Source organism: Talpa europaea (assembly GCF_964194135.1).
Source record: "Talpa europaea genome assembly, chromosome: 6".
Taxonomy (NCBI): domain Eukaryota; kingdom Metazoa; phylum Chordata; class Mammalia; order Eulipotyphla; family Talpidae; genus Talpa; species Talpa europaea.
In genome coordinates, this window is record NC_140072.1 from 5,216,076 (window position 1) to 5,243,918 (window position 27,843).

Here is a 27,843-nt window from a genome sequence, read left to right on the forward strand (position 1 = left end):
TGATACTGAGACACATTGCCAGCAAAGAAGAGACATTATCAGATAAGTAGTTCTTAAACTTTAAGTATATTAATATTTCCTTTTTAACTTAAATTTCCCCCCTCCTATCTCAGTTGAGGTGATGTTCTCCTCACTCAGTGGACCTCTCTACATGCCTCTTGGATTCCAAGCCTTCCATATTCAGAAGAATTTCATTCTCTCAGTTGTTGGAACAAAAATATTATGTCTGAGTAAGAACATGAAGAAAGAATTAAATCTAAAATAACTTTTAAAAAGAATGATCAGTTCTATTTTTATCTGATTACCTCATATATACCTAAAAATATTTGAGTAGGTAATTCTTATCTAAACTCAAATATTTAATACTTTTCCCATGTTATTTGAGTTTCTGTAATCACCATGACATAGGCCTATGTATGACTTTTCAGCTAGCTTGTGGAAAATATTATTTTGCATTAAAATTATTTAATATAACAGTGATTAAAGTATTTATTACAACCATGATCAAATAAATTGTGATTTTAAATATTTATTGAGCTAACATTGGTTTATAATACTGTACATATTTGGTGTTGTGTTTAGGATCACACCTCTTCCGATGTATGTCACCACCCCACACCCCCTACTCAGTTATCCACAGTCCATCACAGTCCAAATTCTGGGATCATTTGTCCCAGAATTAGCTATATTACCATATATGAAACATTGAACTAAGAAGTATCATGCCATGATCTTGAATATTTCAACTAGAAGTCATGATTTAATAACATATTAACAGTCACAGAACCCATGGAGATTGTGTGTGTGTGTGTGTGCCTGTGCACACACTCATGCTATTTAAATAGGTGGGGGTAAAAGAAAGATTTCATGTGGAGCAGATTTTAGACATTCTATCATCTGTGATAGAGTCGGGATGGCACACTGAGTAGGTAAAATAATACCTACACCTAATCTATAACAGGTGTACTCTTAACTTAGATTTGAGCTGTTTTATTATAAGAAGCCAACCAGAAAATACTATGGACATACCCTTTATGGGGCATGATCCATCTTGGAGAACTTTGATTTATTTACTTGAGTTCACATAAAAAGCAATTATTAGGTACTTGCTATATTCTGGGTTGTATTCTAAAATACAGAGACAATTAAGAAGCAGTTCTTACCCTGAGCATCCAGCCTAGAAATGGAGGCAGGCACTCAATTGATATTTCAACTTAGCGCATTAGGGAGGGATGCTCAAGTTCAGTCAAGAAGCAAATAAGAGAGCTATCAAATCCGCATGGGTAGTTCAGTAATGAATTCTTAGGCCAGAATGGGCGAGGGCCCAGGTTTACTGATAAAGAAGATAGAAAAAGATGTTGGAGAAATTGAACATTACAGGTGGAGGGAAATCGTGTGCATGGCAGAGAGGTGGCAGAGAGGATGTGGATTTAGGCATTGATTCACACCAGTATTGATTTAAAAAAAAATAATTTCACTTAACTTTCCATCAAAGTAATGCATGCAGGAAATTTAAAGAGTCTATTAGTTCAACAAGGGTGATTATGCAAACAGTAGATTCTAACTATTTAACTCTCTGTAGAGTCATATACTTGTGAGTCTTTTAGCTAATTCTGATAGTGTTTACTTCCATATTGATGAAGAACCCGATTACATAACCAGTGATTGATTTTTCAGTATTGGTATTTATCTACTGACTTCCTTGTATAGAAGATGAGAATTTAAATTTCTTTCATCCCCTTGCCTCACACATCTTCATTCCCAATCTTTACCTCTCACTCTCTCCTGCATAAACACACATACATGCTAGTTTTCTAACGCAGTTATAATTTAAAAAAAATAATGTTAAGTATTGGGCCTCCCTGATGGCACAAGGGGTTAAGACACAACCTACGTGCAGCCACTGCAGCACAAGTTCAATCCCCGGCCAGGGAGCTGACCCACAGGGCGCAGCAGATCTCTCCTGTCTCCCCGCTGCTCCCCTCAGCAGTGTATTTCAGTGGATCTGCCTATTCTGATCCCCACTCTGTCTCTGGTGAATTCTGTCACCCCCACACCTCTGGCCTGTATCCCAGTCCATGTATGCATAAATAAATAAATCTTTAAAAAATAATGTTTACTATTAACAGTAGTCTTACATTAAACACATTATACTTTGTTTTTAGTATTATATTTTGTTTACTATTTCATTCAAAATACTAGTTTCCCCTAGGAGTTTATGGTAACTGATCGTACACATATGCACACACATTTACATACATACCAGGATACAAACATACTGGTTTATGAACCAAAGAACTCAAGCAACAACATCCTGTTGTGCTTTGACCCTTATTTTAAGGTACTTGTCAATTGCAATAGCTTTTGTTGTTAGTGACGCCTTTGCCTCAGCTTTAGCACTTCAAAAACAGTTACCCTATATTTTTCTCCTATTGGGTAAACCTCTTCTCTTTTCATTCAAACCCATAATGTGTCCTATAAATATTGTTTTCTGACTGGAGCCTTCTCACCAACTTCGATTAGTCATAGAGTTCTTTTTTTTAAATTTTTTTTAAAGATGTATTTATTTTTATACAAGAGCTGGGGTACAGGCCAGAAGCATGAAAGGGTGAGAGGATTCACCAGAGACAGAGAGGGGAGCAGAACAGGCAAAAGGACCAAAATACACTGCTGAGGGGGAACAGCAGACGAGTCAGGAGAGGTCTGCTGCACCATGTGGGAATGGCGGCCGGCCGGGAATCGAACCGGTGCTGCAGAGGCTGCGGACATCTTCACAGCACTGTGCTCAACCCACTGCACCACTGGGGAGGCCCGAGTTCTTTTTTTTTTTTAAGATTTATTTTTATTTATTTATTTATGCATACCAGATCTGGGGTGTTGGGGGTGAGAGGATTCACCAGAGCAGAGTGGGGAGCACAACAGTTGGATCTACTGAAATATAAAGCTGAGGGGAGCAGCGGGCGACACAGCAGAGATCTGCTGCACCATGTGGGTCAAATCCCTGGCCAGGGATTGAACTCAACTCATGCCGTAGCGGTTAGCGTTAGCTTGATAGTGCTGAGACTGTAAACCCTGCATAACCAGCAGGGCCCGAGTCAGTGAGTTCTTAAGGATAGGTAGTTTTTAATTTTTTTCATGTGTTATGTATTCTTAATTTCCAATAATTCATTCCTATATGCTGAGCGTGTTTTCCTAAAACAACCTGTCCTCATTATGAGGATTTTAATAAATTTCATGCTATTCCTTAATATATCTTTTGTTTTGTTTTGGTTTGGTTTGGTTTATCTTATGCCATTCTTACTAGTGCCTGAGTACCTGTGGCCATTTCCACATGAAGAGCGACATCTGAAGTTCTGGGTGTATGGCTGGAGCTTCTCCCCTGAGCTCTTTCCTTATATATGACCACCTAAAAGGGGTCCTCACAGACACTGATGCTAGTGCCTAACCCTGGGGTAGCTTCTGGAGAAATTCATAGTCTCTAGATAGTGTACAAACTTTCATTGAATCACCTCATTTTTTGGAATGCAACCATCTTTTTCTATATGATACCTGTTAAAATTCTGCCCAAAGGATAAACATTCTGTTATTTGTCACAATGAGGATACAAATGTTCATTCACACCATGTGTGGGCAGCAATTTGGGTCTCGGTCCAAATTAATATGCTTCCATTGCCTTTTGAAATTTTAGTCCCTCCTTGCTCTTAAATCCAGAAGTAACTTACATCGAAGTCTTAAATCTTTGGGGGCTCCTATGATGTGTGTGGGATTGCTCCTCAGGCTTTCCAGTTACCACTCATCTGTCATCCATCTACCTCCAGCCATCCCTATCCAGTCATGATGCTCCCTAAAATATTCAGTCATTTCTGTAGGATTTTAGTAGAGTGCAAAACCACATATTTAATATGCCCTGATACTAACAAGTCAATACATGTTTGAATATTTTATTTTAGTTTTTAATTTGTTTTCATACAGTGATTTCTTTACACACATACATTGCTATAATAACATATATACCAATACCATATGTATAAACTAGCATTTATAATTATAATTGTTAGCTTAGATAGACCGCATTGCTGTATATTGTCAGGGGAAATGTTCGTTGGCTCAGCCCCTCTGGAAAAGAGAATGGCAGTTTCTCAAAATATTAACAATTCCATCCTAGGCATTTACCGGGAGAATGCAAAAAACACTAATTTGAAGGGATATTCACAATCTTATGTTTTTAGAAGCACTATTTTCAATACCTCAGTTATGGAAGCAACTTAAGTGTCCAACAACGGTGGATTAACAAGATACGGTACGCACACACACATACACACACTGGAATACTACTCATCTTTACAAAAGATGAAATCTTGCCATTTTCATCAACACAGATGGAACTGGAAGGGATTATACGAAACAAAATAATTCAGAAGGAAAAAGACAACTAAAGGATTATTTCACTCGTATGTGGATTATACAGTTAAAACAGGAACAGACAACACCAAATCAAATAAACCCTAGAAATCTGACTATAGAATTGAGGCTACTAGAGGGAGAGGAATGGAGGTAGTATGGGGAAGGGACCCAATGGATTATCAATGAGAATTATGGGTCCTTTGGTGACAATAAAGCACAACTGGAAAACTCATGTCAACACACATTTTCTTTTCTTTTATTAAAACTAATTTGCAAGATATTAATTTATCTTTACAACAGGCTGCTGTTACTTCAGTGTAAGTGACAAACCTCACACTGTCATCACCTAATATGTGCACATTCAGTTGGTCCCCTAGGGGTTAGTGACAAATTGACTGAGGCCTGTGTAGCTAGCACCCCAGTCCATCACCTCCTTTCTGGGTTTAAAAAAACAGCAACAGTATTTTGGAATAAATTTACACATACAGAAACATTTCAGAGGTAACTCAGCTGTTTCCCATAAATATCACCCTGTAGCCCCATCTTATTTATGTCATCTTATGTAACTATAGTGCATTTGACAAACTGAGGACATTTGTAACATTCGCACAATACTATTAACAAAACTCGAACTTGATTCAAATATCACCAGAACATACTTTTTCCTGTTCTGTGTTCCATCTAGGATTGCATCTTGCATTTACCAATCAGGTATGCTGAGTTTTCTGTGGGATGAGATCATTTATCTCTTGACTTTTCCAGTTTTAAGGAGCAGTTGTTATGTATTTTCTAGTGTGGTCCTCAGTTTGGGTGTGTTTGGTGCTCATGTTTGGACTGGGGTTACAGGTTTTTAAATGCTTACCTCTGACCATTGTCTTGAGACTCTTAGCATTTGAAGCTGTCCATGATGGTTACAGAGACGCCACGGAAAGAGACAGGAGGGCCCAGCCAATGTCCAACTTGCGTTCATCCTTCAGCAAAAAGATCAGCTCGGTTCCACTCACTGGGGGACCACCAGATAACTGCCAAATTAAATCACAACGATCTTGAAAAAACAGAAAATAATTTTTCTGTTTTTACATCTCGAGTTTTGAGCATTTTTTCATAGAAAAACATAACTGAATCGCTAATGAAGTAAATACGTTGAAGATAAATATCAGATTGTTTTCCTCACATTTTGAAACTCATCCCTTCCATTTATAAGTTTGACATTCATTAGGTGCTTAAAAAGATAAATATTGACAGAACCACAGGGAGTTATAAGATAGGAATTGTTGACATCAATAATTAACAATTCTCTAAAGGAATCATCTTTGAAAAGATAAACAGAACAGGGAGGCAATGGAACAAGATATTTTTCCTGAGATTATAGAGCTATATCACAGGATGGTGCATACTACTGAGAATATTACAAGAAACAGGAAGGAGACCTCCCTGGTGGAGAAAGGAGGTAAAGTCTCAGCGCTATCAAGCTACCACAGCCACTGCAGCATGAGTTCAATCCCTGGCCAGGGAGCTGTCCCACATGGTGCAGCAGACCTCTCCTGTCTGCCCGCTGCTCCCCTCAGCAGTGTATTTCAGTAGATCTGCCTGTTCCACTCCTCACTCTCTGGTGAATCCTCTTACTCCCTGAACCTCTGACTTACACCCTAGATCTGTACGCATAAATAAACAAAACTAAATCTTATTTATTTATTTATTTTAAGAAACAGGAGGTTGATCATATGAGAGAAAGAATTGTTAGAGGGACATCCCTGAGGGGAAGTGAAATGAAGGATCTCCTGGAATGGAGTCCACAATTGGATACTTAGTCCTTGGTCATATATTTGGTTAATCATTACTAGTTAGTGGGGAGATCAGGACATATGGGGGCAAATTCAGGTGAGGAGGAAGGTAGGGCAGTGAGAAGTTTGGGAGGCAGAAATCTGCTAAATTTTTCTTCTAGAGTTTCATTTTTCTCACAAAACAGAGAGCACAGTCATGAATAGAGTCCAGATGGGGGTGTTATTTGGAAGTTTGAGGATATGAAATTGCCATCGAAGGCTTTTTGTGTTATGTTTTGACAATGGGGTACACTGGGAAATGTAATGAACATGGCATGTTAATGTAGTACATCTTAGGTGTCTGGGAAATTTTTGCATGAATTCCATATGTGGGTTCTGAACATTGCTAATTGTAACAACTTTGCTTATCCTTGACTTATGTATATATATTCCTAAGAGTCGTTTTATCCAGAAGCTAGGCATGGCTTCCCATTATTTACCAGTAATAACAGGCAGATTTTTTTCAAATCCACTATTTTGGGATGTGATAGCATTTTCAGGATTTAGAGGCAGGTCATCATGTATGTGATAGTAAAACTGTAGTTATAGTATTAATCTTTTTTTAAGTGTTATATATTTTTTAGTATTCCTATGTATATTTAATAGGAGAATTTGGGAGTTATTTTATCAATAATTTTTCCAGAAAGAGAAATTGTGTGTGTGTGTGTGTTTGGTGTGATCTTGGGAAATTTAAAATATATTTGGGGCCACTGTCTCTTAATCTATAATATGAGATAATAATATGAACCAGTTATACTTGCAGTAATTAAACAAGATGGTGCATAAAGAATTAGTTGTCCATGAAAGATAGCTTCATTATTTTGACAGAGATTCCATTCCTTATATTAATAATATTCAGTGTTTAGTAATGTCCAGTTGTGAGTTATATAAGTTACAAACCAATAAAGTATCATATATTTCATATCATATATATTTTTTATCTAAACCTAATAGATTTATCTTGTCCTAATACGAATTATGAAATAACATGAGAATTTTATATGTAATTTCATAAATTGTTTTTAAAATTCATACTTGTGAAAAGTCTTTTTTTAAAGATTTATTTATTTATTTATGCATACAGGCCAGCATTTATACATACAAGGGCGGGTGAGAGGATTCACCAGAGACAGAGTGGGGAACAGGACAGGCAGATTAACTGAAATACACTGCTGAGGGGAGCAGCAGACGAGTCAGGAGAGGTCTGCTGCGCCATATGTTTATCTTCCTGGCTAGGGATCAAACTCGTGCTGCAGTGACTGCGGATAGCTTCATAAATTGTGTCTTAACCCCTTGCACCACCAGGGAGGCCCTGTAAAAAGTCATCTTAAGTGATTATTCAGGTGCAAGGACAGCTGAGTCACTGAGAGAATCCTGTCACCGTAACACCATGTATAATAGCTGTTGTCCAATTGGCAAATTGGTTTCTAATGTAAGAATGTAGGCTGCACCACGAATACTCAAGCTTTGAAGTTAATAAGATCTGACCATATTACCACAACATATCCATAGAGCTTTATTTTAAATTTCTATGAAAATAAAGTGAAGACTATAAATACAGTGATTTTTTAAATCTCATTTTATGATACAGCTTCCCCATTACATTTGCATAAAATTTAGAGTCAGATTTTTTTTTTTTTTTTATCCAGACACCAAATTTACCACCTCCAACCTGCAATCTGGAAATCAATAGTGTTCTTTTGGCACCTTCTAACCTCATTAGCAATTAAACACTTGAAATATAAACTCAGCTTAAAATTGTGTTGACAAGTGACTTGGCCACATCTGTCCTAGAATCTGCAGCCAACAATAGTAAGAACATATTTGTAAGGAAAGTAATCAGATATGATTAAAGTGCAAGACAAATCAGAAGCCACACTATGAAGTTTTTAAAGAGAAGTCTAATTTTAAACAAGTATTTCTGTCTCTATAATCCATCTTGAAAATAGATGAAAATGAGAAGAAAACATTACTGGGGACTCTTGCAGTTAAATTACAAATGCCACCAAAAATAAAAGCAGCTCTGTCTCTAGTCAGGAATAAATACGCTTAAGTGAATTACTAATTCATTTAATTAATGTTTTTAGCATAGATAATAATTTAAAAATGTGACTTGGTCATTACTTTCCTTAATTTATATAAATTTAATGATGATTATCTACAAGGCACTGATCCTTAGTATTTGGTATGCATTATTCCCTTCAGTTCTCACAACAAACATTTGAGCTACATATTGAGAAAAAGAAAATTTAAGTAATATGTCCAAATTCATACAACTCATAAATCAGAGTCAAAATGCATTTTTAGACTGTGTGGCACTATTTTTTTTATTTATTGCCTTCATATAAAAAGGAGTTATACCACCTGCTCTGCTCCCTGCTCTGTCTCTGGTGAATCTTCTCACTCCCTGCACCTTCACCTACACCCTAGTTCTCCCATGCAAAAATAAATAAAATCTTTTTTTAAAAAAGAGCTATAAAAAGTAACAACATACACATAGGCAGATACTTTGCTTTTTTACAAAAATAGTGAAGACGATCCCAGCACGAGTTTGTCCACATTAGAGTGTGTGTAATAATGTAGGTGTGCATGTATATGTTCTTGCCTAAACAAAAGAGTTGTTTGCAGGGGAGTGATGTGGATGGGAGAGCATATTCTATATATGCCCTGGAGAAACAACTCTAAGAATGAATTGCATTCCACCTGCTGCAGCATATTGGACTGATCTTGACGGCTGCAAGTGAGAAAGTGCATTAGATTGAAGAGCCCAACTGTGAGAGATGCACTGTAACGTGCTGGAAATGCATTTCCATCTGTGAGTCTGGCACATGCCCCCGAAACATCATCAGGTTTTTCTGAGCAATGAGTTCTCAACCGTCAATCACTCCATAAAGAGGTTGTTATGGAAGCAAAACGTGGGTTCTTTCTCTCTTTCTGTGACCTCTGTAATGACATGGCATAGACTCCTTGCCAGTCATGGGAAGGTACAAGGAAGGTCTGTGAATATCTTTTTAAATTTTCACAATGTATTAGGTCAAGAGATAAAGAACAGGAAAGTTTTATCCTGAGATTCAACTTAGATTCCCAGAATTGTGATTTCTAGGACTATTTTGTAGGTGGTTCTTTGATTTACATGTCTATGTCACATTTTCAGCCATGCTATTGAGGTTAGAGAAAGAAGCTCCCCTGTCTGAATTTGGTGAGGATGCACTAGCAGTGGCCGTCAAATAGCATCTGCAAGGGCAGAACTGTAGGGTCGCAGTCAATGACTGGTTAATGCATTAGCTTGAAAAGTCTATGACATATATAAGGAATGTTTGGGTTATGATGCCAATGGAAGACTCAAGATAAAAGATTCATATTTTTTTAAGTTTTATTTATTTATTCATACAAGAGCTGGGGTGTAGGCCAGAGGGACGGGGGTTGGAGAGAGGATTTGCCAGAGACTGAGTGGGAAGCAGAACAGGCAGATTGACTGAAATGCACTGCTAAGGGGAGCAGCAGGCCAGACAGGGCCATATGTGGGTTAACTCCCTGGTCGGGGATCGAACTTGCGCTGCGGTGGCTGCGGATAACTTCATAGTGTTGAGACTTCACCCTTTGTGCCACCAGGGAGGTCCCGGACAATTCATATATTTTTTTTTAAATAATAAATTTTATTTTTATATTCCCCATACAATTGCAGCCCAGCCCCCCCATTCTGACCCCAATCCCTCCCCTCCCGCCCCCGCCCCCCTAAAAGTGTCTCTGGTTCATAGTTTTTTGTTGATTTTGATTTTCACTTTCTTATAGTTATTCATTTTCCTGGTCCCTTATTTAAGTTTTCTAGATTCCTGCTATGAGTGAGACCATCCGGTATTTTTCTTTTTCTTTTTGGCTTATTTCGCTGAGCATGATCCCTTCCAGCGCCATCCATGTTGCTGCAAATTGCATGTGCTTATCTTTTTTGAATGCTGAGTAATATTCCATGGTATATATGTACCACATCTTCTTGATCCAGTCATCTATTTTTGGGCATTTGGGTTGTTTCCAAAGCTTAGCTATTGTAAACAGTGCTGCTATAAACATAGGGGTGCAGGTGTTCTTTGGAATTGATGTTTCTGTGTCCTTTGGGTAAATACCTAGGAGTGGAATTGCTGCATCCTATGGAAGCTCTATGTTTAGTAGGTCCAGAAATCTCCACACAGCTCTCCACAGTGGTTGGACCAGTTTGCACTCCCACCAACAGTGCAGGAGAGTTCCTTTTTCTCCACACCCTTGCCAACATTTGTTGTTGCTAGTTTTTTTGATATGTGCCATTCTCACTGGTGTAAGATGGTATCTCATGGTAGTTTTGATTTGCATTTCCCTGATGACAAGTGATGTTGAGCATTTTTTCATATGCCTGTTGGCCATTTGCATTTCCTCTTCATATTTTTAATGAAGCAATACAAATGTCTCAGTACTGAGAGTGTTTAAAGACTTGTGGCAAAAGTATTAAAAATAAATAATAAAGTTGAGAGTCAGAACATTTATAAGGCAGCACACAAACAGCTTTATTCACTGATGGGGCAGTTTAGAATAAAGCTGACAATAGTCTTAGCTGAAGCCATGTGTGGCCACTGGAATTCCCTAATGTTGATCTCTGCCTTGACATATGTGAGTGCATTAATCAATGGAGCATTGGAACTCCAGTCAATATGACCAACAAATGTCCATCAGCACTGAGTTTGAACTTCACTTATTGCCCAGGAAGACAGAGGGGGAAAATAACCACTGACTGTTTACATCAATACTTAAGAATGATAAAGCACTTTATTCGTATCCTGCTTTTAAAATTCTGAGTCAGTCTTGTTTTCCAATTTGCACAATACATCATTTCAGTGTCAGTTTTGAACATTAAAAAAAGTTATTTTCAACTAAATGCAAATTCTAGTAGGTTTTAAAAGTACTTGTTTGAATTTTACTAGCTTTCAGCAAGGTATGTTGTGTGTGATTTCATTATAATTCTTATGTTATTTTGTATCATTCCTTAGAGTTATCCTCAATACCATACTTTTTGTTCTACATGTCTTCAAAAAGAATGGTTGAGTTCAGATGTAACCAAGCCAGAGATGTCCCAAAGATTGAATCTTCTGTGTTGCGCTTTGAACCACTGGATGGGCCAGATTTTGATCAGTGTTGCATGAAGGAAAAAGCAAAATTTACAGATACAAACAGATATGGTTTTAAACCTCAATGTTTCCATTTTTTTGCTAGGTAACACTGAACAAGTTACTTCAACATGTAATTGTTTTGGGATCTCCCTGGTGGTGCAGGGGCTAAAGTCTCAGTGTTATCAAGCTATCACCAGCCACTGCAGCCTGAGTTTGATCCCTGGCCAGGGAATTAACCCACATGGCACAGCAGACATCTTCTGTCTTGATCCCTGCTCCCCTCAGCAGTGCATTTAGTAGATCTGCCTGTTCTGCTCCTCATTCTGTCTTTGGTGAATCCTCACCCTCACACGTCTGTCCTACACTTCAGTTCTTGTATGCATAAATAAATAAAAATAAATCTTTAAAAAAACAATCATGTAATTGTTCCATTTCATCTAACAAATTGGGATAATTCTTAAGTTACATCTAGAGCTTTTATCATCTGACATTATTGCAAAGCAAATCACGCCATAACTTAAGGGCTCACAGAACCGTAATTTAAGTAGCTATCATTGTGTGGGTAAATCAGGTGCTTGCTCTGACCTGACTTGGCTCTTAAGGGCTCAGATAATCTAGAATGATCACATTCACATGTGTGTCATCAGCTGGTCTGGGAAAGCTGAGGCTCCTGTTCAAAGGCCTTCATCCTCCAGGTTAGCTCAGAAGCTACATGTAGTGATGGAGAAGTTCTTAGAAGTGAGAGGCTTAATGTGCAAGCATTTTGAAATACTATACTGTGGTCAAGGGTACTAATAATCCATTGGCAAATGCCAGTTACGTGGCCAAGTACATGCTAGGTAGATAAAAACTCCTAGTTTTCATGGGAGCAGCTTCAAACAGTTAACAGACATTTTTTTTTTTAGTTTTCAATGGAACTTATTTGAATAATAGTGAAAATGAATGCAAAGTATTTTTCATAGCACTAAATAGTATTAATAATATCACATTAATATTAGTATTAATAATCGATGATTAATAATAATTCCTAAATGCATGTTATTATTATGACTGTGTTTTACCAGTCATGCATTTCATCATTCTATGATTTTACAATTATTCCTTAAGACAACACCACGGGGAAAGTTCTTCTAATATCAATAACATGTGTTCCTCCAAGTTTTCCTTGTCAACAGTATATCACAAAGATTATATATCATGATCAAGTGGGATTTATCCCAGGGTTGCAGTAATGGTATAATATACACCAATCAATCAATATAATACATTATACCAACTAAATTGATGGTATCAATAGAGGCAGAGACCAAAAAACTGTATTTTTTGGTCAACTGATTTTATTTATTTATTTATTTATTTTTTAAAGAGGCATGTATTTATTTGTTTGTTTGTTTGTTTATACATGCACTGGGTACAGTCAGAAGCGCGGGAGGGTGAGAGAATTCACCAGAGTCAGAGCGGGGAGCAGAGCAGGCAGAAGGACCGAGGTACACTGCTGAGGGGAGCAGCGGGTGGCAGGAGAGGTCTGCGCGCCCTGTGGGGAGCAGCCGGGGATCGAACCAGCGCCGCAGAGGCCACGGGCAGCTTCGCAACCCAGCGCTCAACTGCTGCGCCACCAGGGAGGCCCGGTCAACTGATTTTAAACAAGAGTCACAATATTGCTCAACAGAGGAAAGAATAAAGCTTTTCAACTACTGTAACTAGAATAACTGAATATTTTCATGCAAAACCTCACTGCATAACTGAGGCTACTGTAGGGGAGGTGGAGGGAAGAGAGCAAAGTGGACTGTGGTGGAGAACTATGGGGGTTTTGGTGTTGGGAGTTATGTCGCAACAATACCTGAAGTGGGAGAATCTGTATTTCTAAATCACAAAAAAATTTTGTAAACTAATGTTATCTCAATTTTAAAAAGAAAGAAAACTTGAAAAATTTGTTTTTCTTTAAAACAAAAATTCCTTCAGTTGGGCCCCAAACTTACACCAAAATTAATCAGAATGGTTCATATATCTCAATTATATGAACTGAAAATATGAAATACTTAGAAGAAGTCATAGGAATAAATCTTCATGATATTTGTTTAGGCAAAGTCTTCTGATACATGTCAAACGCACAAACAACAAATGCAATACTGGATAAATTGGGTGTTATCAAAACTAAAATATTTGGTGCAAAAGACACTATGAAGAAAGTTAGAAACAACCCATAGAGTGGAAGAAACTAATGGGAAATCATAGATTTGATAATTAAGTTGCATGCAAAATAGATAACATTTTTACTTAACAATTAAGGAAACAAAGAACTCAATTCAAAAAATGAAAAAGGAATTGAAGATACATTTCCCCAAAGAAAATATACAAATAACCAAGATGTACATGAGAATATATTCAACATCTCTAGCTATTAAAATATTCAAATCAAAATCACTATGAGATACCACTTCACTTGTCTAATCAAAAGTCAGACAATAACAAGTTCTGGCAAGGATGTTGAAAATTGGATGCCTCATTTGTGCTAGTGTGAACGGAACGGTGCAGCCACTTTGAAAAGCAGTTTGGCAGCTCCTCAATAGAATATAAATAGAGTTATCCTGTGATACAGCAGTCCCATTCCTAGATACACACCCAGGAGAAATTAAGCCATATGTCTGCATACAAAGTTTTACATGAATGTTCATAAGAACATTATTCGAACACCAAAAAAGTGGCAACAACCCAAATGTCTATCAACTGATGCATGATTAAACAAAATGCTTTTAATCCATACAATGCAACATTATTTGGCAACAAAAATGAAGTGCTGGCACACAGTGTAATGTGAAGGAACCTTAAAAATATGATGGTGACTGAAGAAGCCAGTTAAAGGTCACGTATTATATGGTCTCATTGACATGAAATGTCCAGAACAGACACATTCATAGGGACAGATAACACAGAATGGTTTCCAAGGGGAAAGGGATGGAGACTGAGGACCAAGGGTATGGGATTACTTTGGGAGTGAAAATATATTCAGTGCAGATATTGGAGAGGGTTGGACAACCCTGTATATATCACTGGCCACTGAATTTTCAATTTTAAGGGAAAATTTTATGGTGTGTGATCAACAGATTTGTACTCTGCCCCTCTGCCAACATCTGCTCTCAAAGGCAATCTTTTGTATAGTTACATCTCCAATTTTTGACTCATAATATACATGGGCCTCTTTCTATATTGATGGTTATAGATCTGAGAGTTACCTAGATGCCTTAATAGAGGTGCCTGGTGGTCTCTGAAACATCTATGCACTATGTGAGGCCATGTTTAATAATCGCTTTAAGCATAAATCTTTGCACGTTTGCTCAAGGGTTCCTGAATAAGAGCTATTGATAAGTGTGAGAAGTTAGTTGTAAACGAGGAAATAAATTAGTTAATTGTGAATTTGGAAATAAATTATTTTCCAAAGAAATGTCTACTTAACTTTAAAAACACAATTACCAGATATTCAAGAACTGCCGAAATGGTTACTAAAGGGCATATTTTCAGGATACTGAAAGTTCTAGTTGCTTGAAATTGTAATGTTTATCAGAGCACTGCTCTCCTGAATCAACAGCATTTATTTCATATTAAAACCTCTTCAAATTAAAAATTACAAAGGAAAATTATAGACTAGTCAATAAAAAAGGAGATGTCTTTGGGTTCAATGATGTGTTCTTTCCCTGTTTTATTGTCCACTTTCAAGTCTGTAAATATTATCTAGATTGTTGAATTCCAAATTTTAACTTTCATACAGTCATCTTTCCTGAGTTCTAAATTTGACTGGCCACACTGTACAATATTTGAATGATGCATGAAAACATTAGAATACAATCAGACAAAAGACCCCCAGTGCACTACTCCATTGCCACTCTGTATTGCACAAGAAAGAATTCAGTATATACACCAAACTATGCTATAAAAAACGCTAAGCAAAACTATTTGAAAAGAAAATTGCCTGAGGAAACTTCCTTCCAAATCCCTTCCCTTCTGTGACTTAAATGACTTCTCCTTTCATACTATCCCAACACCATCTAAAGTGACATTTCCTAAACTTGGCTTAGCATCCTATCTGCCAGATCATATTGGCTCTTGCAATTCTCAGAACTTAATCTTTGATTTTGCCAAAGACTGCTCTGCACCTGCGTTCTCCCAGTGCAGCCAGGAGCCCAGATGCAAGCAGACAGGCTGGCGGGTCTCCTGCTGCTGGAGAGCCGATGCCCTACTCTGCGATGTTTTATTGTATACACAAGTACTAGTTTGCCCCTCTGCTTTATGTGCAAATTGCTGTATTTTTGGACATGTTGATATTTGGATAATTATATTGATGCTGGATTCTTTCAGCTACTCTCTCCATTTGTTTTTGAGGGAATGAATATTAACCACTTCACAAGGTGAGAACTAGAGATAGTTATAATTCTCTATGCAAATTCTTCCTAAAGTGATACAGTATGGATAAATGCTAATGCAGAATTCTTTGAATAAAGTCCTCTGAAATAATTTCACTGCTCTAGTCAATTTCTGTGTGCTGAAGGACCCCAACCCCCACCAAATCAGCAAATAAACCCAAATACTGTCCCACTTATTTAAGGGGACATGTGGCCTAATGATCCATTAAATAGCATTAAGTGTGTCTTGCATGCGCTCAACACTTTAAGTTCTTTATAGTGGTTTGTCCCCAGAAGCTCAGAGTCCCTCATAACTAACGAGCAGAGAGAAAGAACAGTCACTATTTGCCCTACATAAAAAGAAGAAAAAGATAATTAATCACGAAGGAGGTAAAATATCATACGTATGTTTGTACCATACTAGAAACTTGATTTCTGTGAAAGAGACCAGTGTTTTTGCCACCAGAGAAGACACCAATTATAGGAGGAAAATTGATTTTCCCTGGAAGAAAATGCTGTAATGTATATATAATCTAAACAAGATTGTATCGTTGGACTGAAAAACAAACATTTTGTATCAGCTCCATACCTAAGGATATCATGATTATCTTTATGTCCAACCCTAATTTTTTTTTCTTTTTCTTTTTTTTTTTTTAGTTTTCTGTCAAAGACAGTGGGAAAATGCTGTAATGGGAAGGAGGCAGGATTTAAATTGAACAGATGTGTATTAATATGGTAGTTCATTAACTTACTAAGTGTGTGATCTTGTGTAAATTGCATTTGTTCTGAGCACTGATATGTATCTCTGGGAATGAGGAGGATCATATCTAACTTAGAGAAACTGGATGATTTATGCAATGCTCCTGCCAACTCCGGTCATTCAAATGATTCATGTTTCTTCTAAGCCCTTTATTTCTCCCCCTTTACCCTTTACTTCATCTTTGCTTGAAATACATAGTAGATATATTTTGTACTTTGTGATTTAAAAAGGAAACTTATTATAAGGAAGTGGGACTTTAGGATCATCACTAGGGCACTATTTTGTTTTGGCAACTCGTACAATGCATGACATTAAATAAATGCAAAGCAGCCAATGACAAATAATTTAATAAGAAACCTCATTTTAGCACCAATGACTATCTGAAGGTTGGAAATCAACATAATGATTACAAATATAATTACTCTATATCCTGTACCACACCCCTCATACACACATAGATTTACGAGTTTAACAGGAGCTAAAAGTGGTAGAAATACTGACTTGAATTTCCATCAGCGTTGAACTAATGGTCTTGAAATAAATTAGTAAACATTTAGACTTTATTTGCATATTCCATAGCCAAACTATGTTCTAACGTGTTTACCAGTATCAGTTTACCAATGTCAAATAGGTGAAGCTGACCCTACAGGATCTCATAAGATAACCCCTCCCTAAAAAGCTGATCTTAGAATGGAGATTAAAGATTCTCTTTGTTGGCTTTTAGGAACTATTATAGTTAACACTTCTCTACTGTCTAGAAAACATTATACAAACGTATCTACATGATACTAAACATTCTATCACATTTCTAGTAGCATGGAAGTTTTGGAAGCAAAATAGTCTTGGGCTAGAAACAAGAGGCAATGTCTCAGTGAGGGAATGAGCAAACAGGAGGGATGTGTTCTACTTATCAGCCTCCAGTTGTCTTGGGAATCTCAAACACATTTGAAAACTTTCAACTCCCCTCACAAAGTGAAATCTCACAGAGTCTGTTGTGAGCACTGTCTTAATTCATAAGCTCTGAGTCTGGATAGGTGAGCCTAGCTGTTTATTTCTCAAGGCAGTTTGCATAGATAGTTCAGAGATGATGAAAATAATAGAAAGTATTTTTACTATTTTTCATTCATGCAATTATAACACTGTGGCTTAGATGGATCTGTGTTTATCTCTCAGAATAGTGACACAAGTTATATAGCAGTGATAGTTCCAGCCATTATGTTTATTTTTAAGCATGAGAAAATCAATAAGGTTGAAATATCTGAATGTTTTTATAATGCATCATTAATATTGATTTATTTGTGCTTAATTAAATTTCCTGCTGTATCATTAGTTGCTAAATAAAAAATATAAACTGATGATTATAAGGCTTTATTCTATTATCATAATATTCTATTGAAAAAATTTTCCCGGGGCCTCCCCAGTGGCGCAGCAGTTGAGCGCTGGGCTGCGAAACTGTCCACAACCTCTGAAGAGCCGGTTCGATCCCCGGCCGCTAGTGAGAGTCCCACATGGCATGCAGAGCTCTCCTGCTGCCCACTGCTCCCCTCAGCAGTGTATTTCGTCAGTCTGCCTGTTCTGTTCCCCACTCTGGCTCTGGTGAATTCTCTCACCCTCCCGCGCTTCTGACTGTACCCAGTCAGTGCTTGTATAAATAAATAAATAAATCTTTAAAAAATTTTACCATAAATTTTATGTTTGAAGCACAACAGCCAAAGAAAATTACATGGAAGAATCTCTTAGCACTTAATCAAATAAGCATAATCTTAAGACTGTCCATAAAATCTTTTTACTAACGGACTGCTCATATGAATGAAGCTCTTACCAATACATTTTATGTTTAGAAAGCACAAGTAAAGAACAAAAATTGACTAAAACAAACGTTAGCGTTATTACATCCCATTCATTAAGCACAGCCGTAGTATATTTCCTCTTATTAAGAAATTCATACACATTCATTAACAGACCAAAAAGCCCCAAGCTTTAATGCAAGTAAATTAATTTCAAGCCACAAAAATCACAATAGATTCAATGTTTATTGCGTTCTTATTATGAAAAAAACCTTGTGATTATGTCAAAATAAATAAGGCATTTGAAAATATTGCTCCTTTTAAAGGTATGATTATACCTAAATGATGAAATTTGGTAAATTTTTGAAGCTTAGGGAAATAATTGCTATAGAAGTAAATAATGTTAATAATCATCCTGGCTTGGGCCAAAGGAGAGAGAACAATGTGCACCTCTTGTTGCACAGAGAAGAACAATCTAAAGAAACGGAATCTGAATTATACCAACAGCGTAACTGGTATTCTACTACCCATGGAAAAATCCTTTTGACCTTCTCAAGGAAATATGATTTTACAGCTGTCTGGATTTTTGCCAGACTTAACTGGAATCTCTTCTCCAGCTCTTTCCTGCACAGTCAGGTGCAAATACTTCATGCATACACAACCACCACCCAATCCTAAGACATGTGGTTAGACCTGACAAAGCGTAGGTCAGTTTCCCAACGGTCATCTCAAATCACACTCAAGATTTCAACCTGCCTGAGGCATGCTTTGTACAATCAAAGGTTTCCTCCTTGGAGGTTGGAATTGGGGGAGGAAGCAGAAGGAAGAAGAAGTAGCAGTTTTACTCAATAAACATCAAGGATTTTTTTATCATTATTATTTATGCCATATATGGTTGTATAATTTCTATAGCCCTGCTCAAAGGGAAATTTATTTAAAAACAATAGTACTTTTATAGAAAACATTTAATATTTTTGTAACATATTTGTAATGGGTTCATGTATACCTAGCAACTTTCTGATTCAAATTTAGATCTCTAGGCAAGGTCTCATAAATAGAAGGAAAATGTTTTCTTATGAAAATTAGCTATTGAAATAAGTGAATAATTAATTCATTTTATTATGAGTCACCATCACAAGTGACTAGAAATGGAAGGGGATGCATCTATTTCAGACAGGTTCGACACACACGAATGTTTGAATTCTTCTCCTGCCAACCACAAGTTGTGTTATATTAGAAAAATCAAATTCTGGACCTCAGTTTCATTGTTTGCAAAAACCACATTATAATAAATTCTTCGAGGATTTTGTAGAAATAGAATTAAAATATTTATAAAGATCTTAGTATATTCCCCAATATAAAATAAATCCTTGGTACATATCTGTCATTACTGTTGGTATTTCCAGTCCCTCTGAGTATTCATAAGGTAAATTTTTCAAGTAGCATGGAGGTTTTTTTTTTTTTTATCCTCAGGCTTTAAAATGTAAATTTTAATTAGCATGAATTTAGTTATTAAATTCTGATAAGTCTTAGACATTAGCATGGGATTGTTCTAACCCAAATTCAACCAATATTCCTCAAACATACCATACCTTTTGAAAATGTGTATCCTTCTCCTGTCTACTTAAGTTTACTACATATTTTACTTAATATTAAAAATTATTTTAATTTTTATTATGTTTAGAGAGCACAAAATATTTCACAGAGCAGAAGTTATTATTTTAAAAAAATCTGTAATAGAAGCTACTGGAAAGTGAGGCAACTATAAATAAAACTTTATACCATATATTTTAATAAAGATTCTGCCCACTTCAGTGACTCTCATCCTTGACTTCACGTTGGTCTCAAATTTGAGAGCTTTAAAGATAGTGATGCCTTGTTACTTAGTCCAGAATTCCTGCTTCAATCAGTCAAACAGAGGACTTGAGCACTGAACAATTTAATGCCTTCCCAGCTGGTCTGGGTCGTCACCCATGATTGAGATCATTGCTCTCCTCCTCTTCAGTGGCATGACATTTTAGTAAACATGCTGAATTGAAATACCGGGGAATGCGAAAATCCCTAAGACTTTATATCCCAAAGGGATATTATGTTTATTTATTGAGTCTCATCACTTAGCAGAATAGAGAGGATACAGAAAAATCAAGTGCAAACTGCTGTTATACGGGAGCTCAGGAAAGAACATGGAGCTTGAGTAACACTCAGAATAAGGAGAAGAATTCAATAAGTTTCAAAATCCGAACTGAGAAAATGTTTTATTTTAAATAATATGGATGTTGTTTCTTTTCTTTAGAAAGTGATACATAGTCATGACTTCAAAGGAAATCAAACAATCAAAACTGTTAATAATTAAAGTTAAAATTAAAGATTTGCTAAACACCTAATGAATGTACAAATATTGGGAATGAAATATGAGCTTTATTTTCTTCTGAGTTTTATTATAATTTCCAAAGATTCATCAGTGAATGAGCATTACTATGTAATAGAAAACTGATGAGTTTCACAAATAGGCTTCAAGACTTATTTAAAACTGTCACCATCCTGAGAACTTTCAGTGTTCATCATCCTGAATCTGATGATCTACTGTAGAAATCCATCACCAGACACAAAGTATGGATGAGGGGAAACTCTGACAAGATAAGAGCTCCAGCTTGACAGCAGAGAATTGAGTTTGATTTCTTCACCAATTGAAGCTCTGTGACATTGCCCAAGTTACTACCCATCCTTGAGTCTTACTGGTTTTGGATCTGTATCTCAGCTGGAATTCTAAGACGGTTAGTTCTTATTTCAGAGGTATATTCAGCTTTTTGCATAAAATAACTTAGGTATTAAGAGAATGTTAGGAACAACAAATGTTGCTAAATATTCATGCTGTGAAATGGCAAAATAAGGCCAACTTTATGCAGTAATACTGCCAAATAAATGCAAACTTAGCATATTGTCTAAAAGGAAGAACGCTCTACCTTGTGTCTGTAAATAAAAAATAAATTGCTGTCAATCAGCTAGTCATTAAATACACTCATAGCCAAGCAAATACACATGTCCTTTAAAACTCATACCTGTCGCTTATTCTTCAAATATTTGTATTTCAAAAAGTATTTTGTCAGGTTTTTATGCATTATATGTATAAAAGCATGTTCATTTTAAGTGTAATATCTGAATTGCAAAAATGTAAATAATGATGAAAATATCACTACTCTAAGAAATAGAGTACTTGTTCCATCAGTATCCCATCAACTTTCCTTATATCCCTTTATAATCAATGCCCCATCAATTCCCAATCCTTGGGCATAACTACACTGATATTACCACCTAAATTATGCATTTTTAGAAATTTATTACATTTTTTTAAAGATTTATTTATTTATGCATACAAGAGCTGGGGTACAGGTCAGAGATGCAGAGGGTGAGAGGATTCAACAGAGACATTGCGGGGAACAGACTAGGCAGAAGGACCAAAATACACTGCTGAGGGGAGCAGCTGGCGAGACAAAGAGGTCTGCTGCACCATGTGGGTTTCTCTCTGGCTGGCTGGGGGTTGAACTTGTGCTGCAGAGGCTGTGGATTGCTTCATAGTGTGGTGCTTAACTCTTTGTGCCACCAGGGAGGCCCAGAAGTTTATTTCATTGAACCATATAGCTCATCTGTCTTTGTTTCTGACTTCTTTCTTTTTTTTTTTTTTTTAAGATTTATTTATACAAGCACTGGATACAGTCAGAAGCGCAGGAGTGTGAGAGAATTCACCAGAGACAGAGCGGGGTGCAGAACAGGCAGACTGTCGAAATACACTGATGAGGGGAGCAGCGGGTGGCAGGAGAGGTCTGTGCGCCATGTGGGACCCTCGCTGGCAGCCAGGGATTCCACCGGCGCTGCAGAGACTGCGGGCGGCTTCACAGCCCAGGGCTCAACCGCTGCGCCACCAGGGGAGGCCATGTTTCTGACTTCTTTCTTCATGTATATTCGTTGTGAATTAAGGTTGTACATAGGTCAGCAGTTAATGCTTTTTCATCACTGAATGTAATTTCAATATATTAACATACTATGTCAGTCCATTCAGTTGATAATAGCCATGGGAGTCATTTTTTGTATGTGTGGATGTGTGCATTTATGATAAAGGTGATCTCAGCATTTGGGGACACATCTTTGTACAGACCTATATTTTCATTTCTCTAGAGTGAATATCTGTGAGTGAAATTACTGGTCTTATGATATATGTTTAACTTTATAAGAACTATCAAGCATTTTTCTAGAGTGACTGTTATTTTGTATTTTAAGCACCATTACATGAGACTTTTAGTTACTCTGCATCCTTGTCAACACTTAATACTGTCAGCATTCCTTCTGTCCCACAGTTGGGCCTGAAATCTTATCATCGTTTAATTTTCCCTTCCTTTACTAATGACATTGAACTTCTTTTTATATACTTATATGTCTTTTACTTGGTCAACTACCTGTATGTACTATTTTGAGGAAGTTATATTCTTATTACATAATTTTGAGATATGTATATTTTGTATAAATGTATAAAATCCTATATGTATTTTGCAAGTATTTTTCATCTATAGAATATATAAATATAGAATTCTGTGCAAAGTTATATGGAATATACATTTTTTCTTATTTTAGCATATTTTTGAAGATGTAACTTTTTTCTTCTTTTTCAAAGACAAATTGACTATTCTAATTTCTTTGCATTTCCTCATTTGATTAATTTCCTGGAATTATCATAACAACTACCACAGACCTGGAGAATCAAACCATAGAAATGTATTCCCTCAAAGTTCTGGAGGCCACAATTCTGAAGTCAGTATCACTGGCAAGAATCGAGGTGTTGACGGGGCTGCACTCCTTCCAGAGGCTCTAGGGGAGAACACATACTTTGGCTCTTCCAGCTTTTAATGGTTTGATTGACTTATAATTGCATCACTCAGATCTTCAAGATCACTATCATCACATATCTCTGATATGTTTTCATATCACCTTGTCCTTTATGTATCTGTGTCAAATCTCCTTCTCCCATTTATAAGAACACTGAGGTTACATTTGTGGACCACCTGGATAGTCCAGGATAAGCACTCCATCTCAAAATTCTCACTTGATCATGTCTGCAAGGACTTATTTTTTTTCCATGTGAGGTAACATTCTTAAGTTCTAGTGATTACAGTGTGGATATGTTGGGGGAACCATTTTTCAGTTCATTACACTTACATACTCATCTATCACTCTTATACATTATCTCTACAAAAAGGTCTTGGTTGTTTCGATATATAGATAAATTTTGGAAGAAAATATAACTTTAATATGTTAAACCTTAATATCCACAAACCCTATTTATTTATATTTCCTTTAATTTCTTCCATCACTGTTTTATAGTTTAAGAATACAACTCCTCTATATATTTTATTATATTCTTACTGTAGTGTGTGTTTTTGAATGCATGAAATAAATTTAATTCATTTAAATTTAAAAAAACAATATATTTAACAATTAAAACTATTAAAGAAGAGTCATATATTTATCCAGGGTGTTCTAATATGTACTAGTTAAAACCATATGACTACTTCAGTATGATGTAAAGAAGAATATTAAGTTCCATCTCAGTATGCGGTATTTTGATTGTCATAACAGCATAACTTGGTAGGGATTTATATAGAATTCAGTAAGTTTTAATGTATTTTGCAATCATGAATGTCATGTCATTAATACCTGTCAGTGAAATAAGCACATTTTAAAAGCAAATGACTGAAGGGAGATCATACACTTCTACTATGGAAACAAGATGTAAACCAATATTAACTCAGCAAAAAACATTTAAAAAAATTGATAAAGCAAATCTCAATGTCTTATCTGGAATTGAATGCAATATGTAACATTACATTACTTTCTGTCTTGGGTCCCCGCCCCTTAAATCTCCTTTTCTTACATTCTTTGAAAAACACTTAGCTTGGGGCAGGAGGTCAAATGTTCCTCAATTGCCAGTGAACACGCCAACAGGAATGTTCAGTCTAGAACATGAGCCAAGAGCAGGAGTTTACAGATGTGTTCGGAGTAGCAGTAAAAGGACTGTGCATTTCCTGTATGCTTAGTCTGAACCTTTCCTGGGAGTGACCTTGTTGATCTTATAGTCTGTGAATTATGACCAACATTTTTATTAAGAAACATTGATTAGAATATCTGTAACAATATTTAATAAGTGACTGAAATAAGAAAGTTTCCAATGGGAAATTCAGCAGAAGTAAATATTAGGTACCATTTCTCTTTGTTTTTGGAATAAAATAAATATAATTGTTCAATAGAAATGCACTTACTAGAATTGCAGTTTTGCATTATAAAAGAGGAAAAACAAATATCAAACATTTGCAGCTGACAACAGTCATCTTGCACATGATTCTACAGCAATGATTTTACAGCTGTCCACACAGTCTTTATTTCTCAGAGCCAACTTGTCAGACAGCAGAGAATGGAACTGAAGTATCACTAGGTTAATCAACTTGCTTAAAGTTCCTAAACCATTAGAGTCAAGTTGGAATTTAAGTTCATTCTTAACACACTCCAAAGACCAGACTACTTCCATAATAGCATGCTATTATATTTTTATGGATATTTGTAAGATTGGAAATATGACCAAATATGGTATCAAGAGATTTGTTGGTAATTAATAAATTGGTAATCCATCCTAAAATTCTGACTCCCCCTTCTAGAAAAGTACACCAGGAGGGTAATGTGATAAAAATGCCTAAAACTGATCTCGGCATGGAACAGCTTTTTTCACAAGCAAAGGAGTATAAAACACACATAGATTGCCTAGTCAAAGAAGAATCAAGTCATATTTGACCTCTGTTTAGGAAACAGATCCTGTTCCTTTCCATAAAATAAGTTATTCATCCTCCTTGGATGACCATATATAAATACTGCCTTTAAATAGAGTTCCATACTAAAGGTTAAAACATTTTCTGCCCATCCAATATATCTCTAATTTATAGCATATTTGTACACTTTTATACTTATATTTTTCTCTCAATAGTGCATTCTAGTGTAGGGTCTATTATTATGTCTGACAAAATTGAAATGAGAGCAGTAAAAGTTTGAATTTAGTGAGGTATGGGGCCCTTAGGGAATGTACGATGTATTCTTAAAAAGCTAATCCCACACAGTATTAAATTACTTGCATGCCCTTGAGGACGCGTATGTTCTGTATTTCAAGTAATCTAATTCATGGCTCTTGTTTGTATATAAAAGTAGGGGACATCATATCATATCTGCCTTTTAAAAATAATTTTCTGTTAAGCTGGCATATACAAACTTTATTCATATTAAATATTTTAAAATATAAGTTTTTTTTTTAAACTACAAATCCCAATTCTTTTATCAGCAGTTTAAATAGAGAAATGACATCATTTTCCTCCCTTGGATAGATTTACCTCCTCATTTTAGTTTCTTAGTATTAAGAATATTTTCTAATTGATATTACTTAAATGAAAATTAAGTTGAAAATAAAAGGGTACTTACTAATTAAAGCATGTTAGGTATAAAATTATAATACAGAATTTTAATATTATTAACCTCTTTCAGGATTTATTCTCTACAATATTGTCATGAAATTATAACAATTTATAAATAATAAAATAAAATCTAGGTCAGGGGGCCACCCTGGTGGCACAAGGGGTTAAGATGCAACCTATGAAGCAGTCTGCAGCCACTGCAGCACAAGTTCTATCCCCGGCCAGGGAGCTGACCCACATGGCGCAGCAGACCTCTCCTGACTCACCTGCTGCTCCCCTCAGCAGTGTATTTCAGTCAGTCTGCCTGTTCTGTTCCCCACTCTATCTCTGGTAGATCATCCCACCCCCCACGCCTCTGGCCTGTTCCCCAGTTCTTGTATGCATAAATAAATAAATCTTTAAAAATAAAATAAAATAAAATCTAGACCAGGAGAAATTCAACTAAACTATATAACAATCCTTAAACATTTATTATAACATGACGAATGTTCCCAAACAATTCTTATTTTATGAAAATAAATAAAAGTGTTATTTAAAGTTTCATGCTATTTTCCCTATAGTATGTTTTAGATCTGTTTTTCCTAGATTTTTTTTACTTGACTTTGGAAGAACTCATCATACTCATTTCCTTGAAAACTAAGTTGAAAACTGAAACTGTTAATCAAATGAAAAATTAGCATCAACTGCTATTCTAATCTTTTTCATAAAATTTGAACAAATTTCTTCAAATTTCTTCTATGAATAAAACCAGAGAATTAAAAAAAAAGTAATAATATTAAAATAAGACATTTCTTCTCTTTTGATGATATTGAAGAAGTTTAATCTAAATTCATTCAGACCAAAGACTTTCATAATAGAAGACATTGCAAAGTTGTCTGCAACAGTCAGCTCTCCTTTCCAGGCTAAGACAATTTTTTTGTGAGTACAATATAGACATGTGTTCTCATCAAGACAGTGTGTAGACTGGGAAGCCGGCATGCATTGTGGAAGGATGGGTATTCCGAGAGGTCAGGGACTGGCCAAAGTCTATGAAATTAGAGGATAATGAAATTGCAAAGTGGAAGTTACAGTGATGTCCTGGCAAATGTGATGTGTATTTTCACCCTGAGCATTGAGGACCATCTCGTGGCCAACACATGTTCTCTTGGCCTGTGACCCTCCTGGGAGAGAGTGAAAGAGATCAGGGATTCACATTTCATTTCCTGGGTCAATAAGCTGGAGAATCAAGATTCTAACTTTAGGAGGAGGACCGATTCGATGTGGAGACATCCTTTTTTTTTTTTTAAGATTTATTTTATTTATTTATTATATAAGCACTGGGTACAGTCAGAAGCGCGGGAGGGTAAGAGAATTCACCAGAGCCAGAGAGGGGAGCAGAGCAGGCAGACTGACGAAGTTCACTGCTGAGGGGAGCAGCGGGCGGCAGGAGAGGTCTGCGGGCCATGTAGGACCCTCCTTCCGTGGCCGGGGAGCAGCCGGGTATCAAACCGGTGCTGCAGAGGCTGCGGGCAGCTTCACAACCCAGCGCTCAACCGCTGCACCACTGGGGAGGCCCTCGATGTGGAGACATCTTGGGAAGTCAGGTTTAATAGTCACAAGGGTGCAAGCACATAGCTTTAGTAATTTCTTATTTGAAAACAATCCTAAAGATTTTAATTAATAGTCCAGATGGTTTGGTATCTTTAAATTGCTCTCATTTTTCTGAATTTAAAAGAAAGATATCCAAAATGAAGGAAGAAGCGGCACAGATCTCAAGTAGGAGAGGGCATGAGCCATGGAGTTTACACCAGAGATGGAAAAAGATACACAATTACCAGAAGGTGGTTGTGTTTTGTCATCAAAGGAACATGCAGCTTGTTATTTAAATTCATTAGTTCAGATCTTCAAAAAAATGACAAATCCAGCTGTGATTGCAGGCATGGAGTGGGGAGGTCATCAGAGTTCAGGAGACTGAGCAACTGAAAGAAGTTTCTGCAAAGATGAGCAGTAACCGTGGAGCTGGAATTAAATCAGAATGATGGTAGGAATTCAAAAA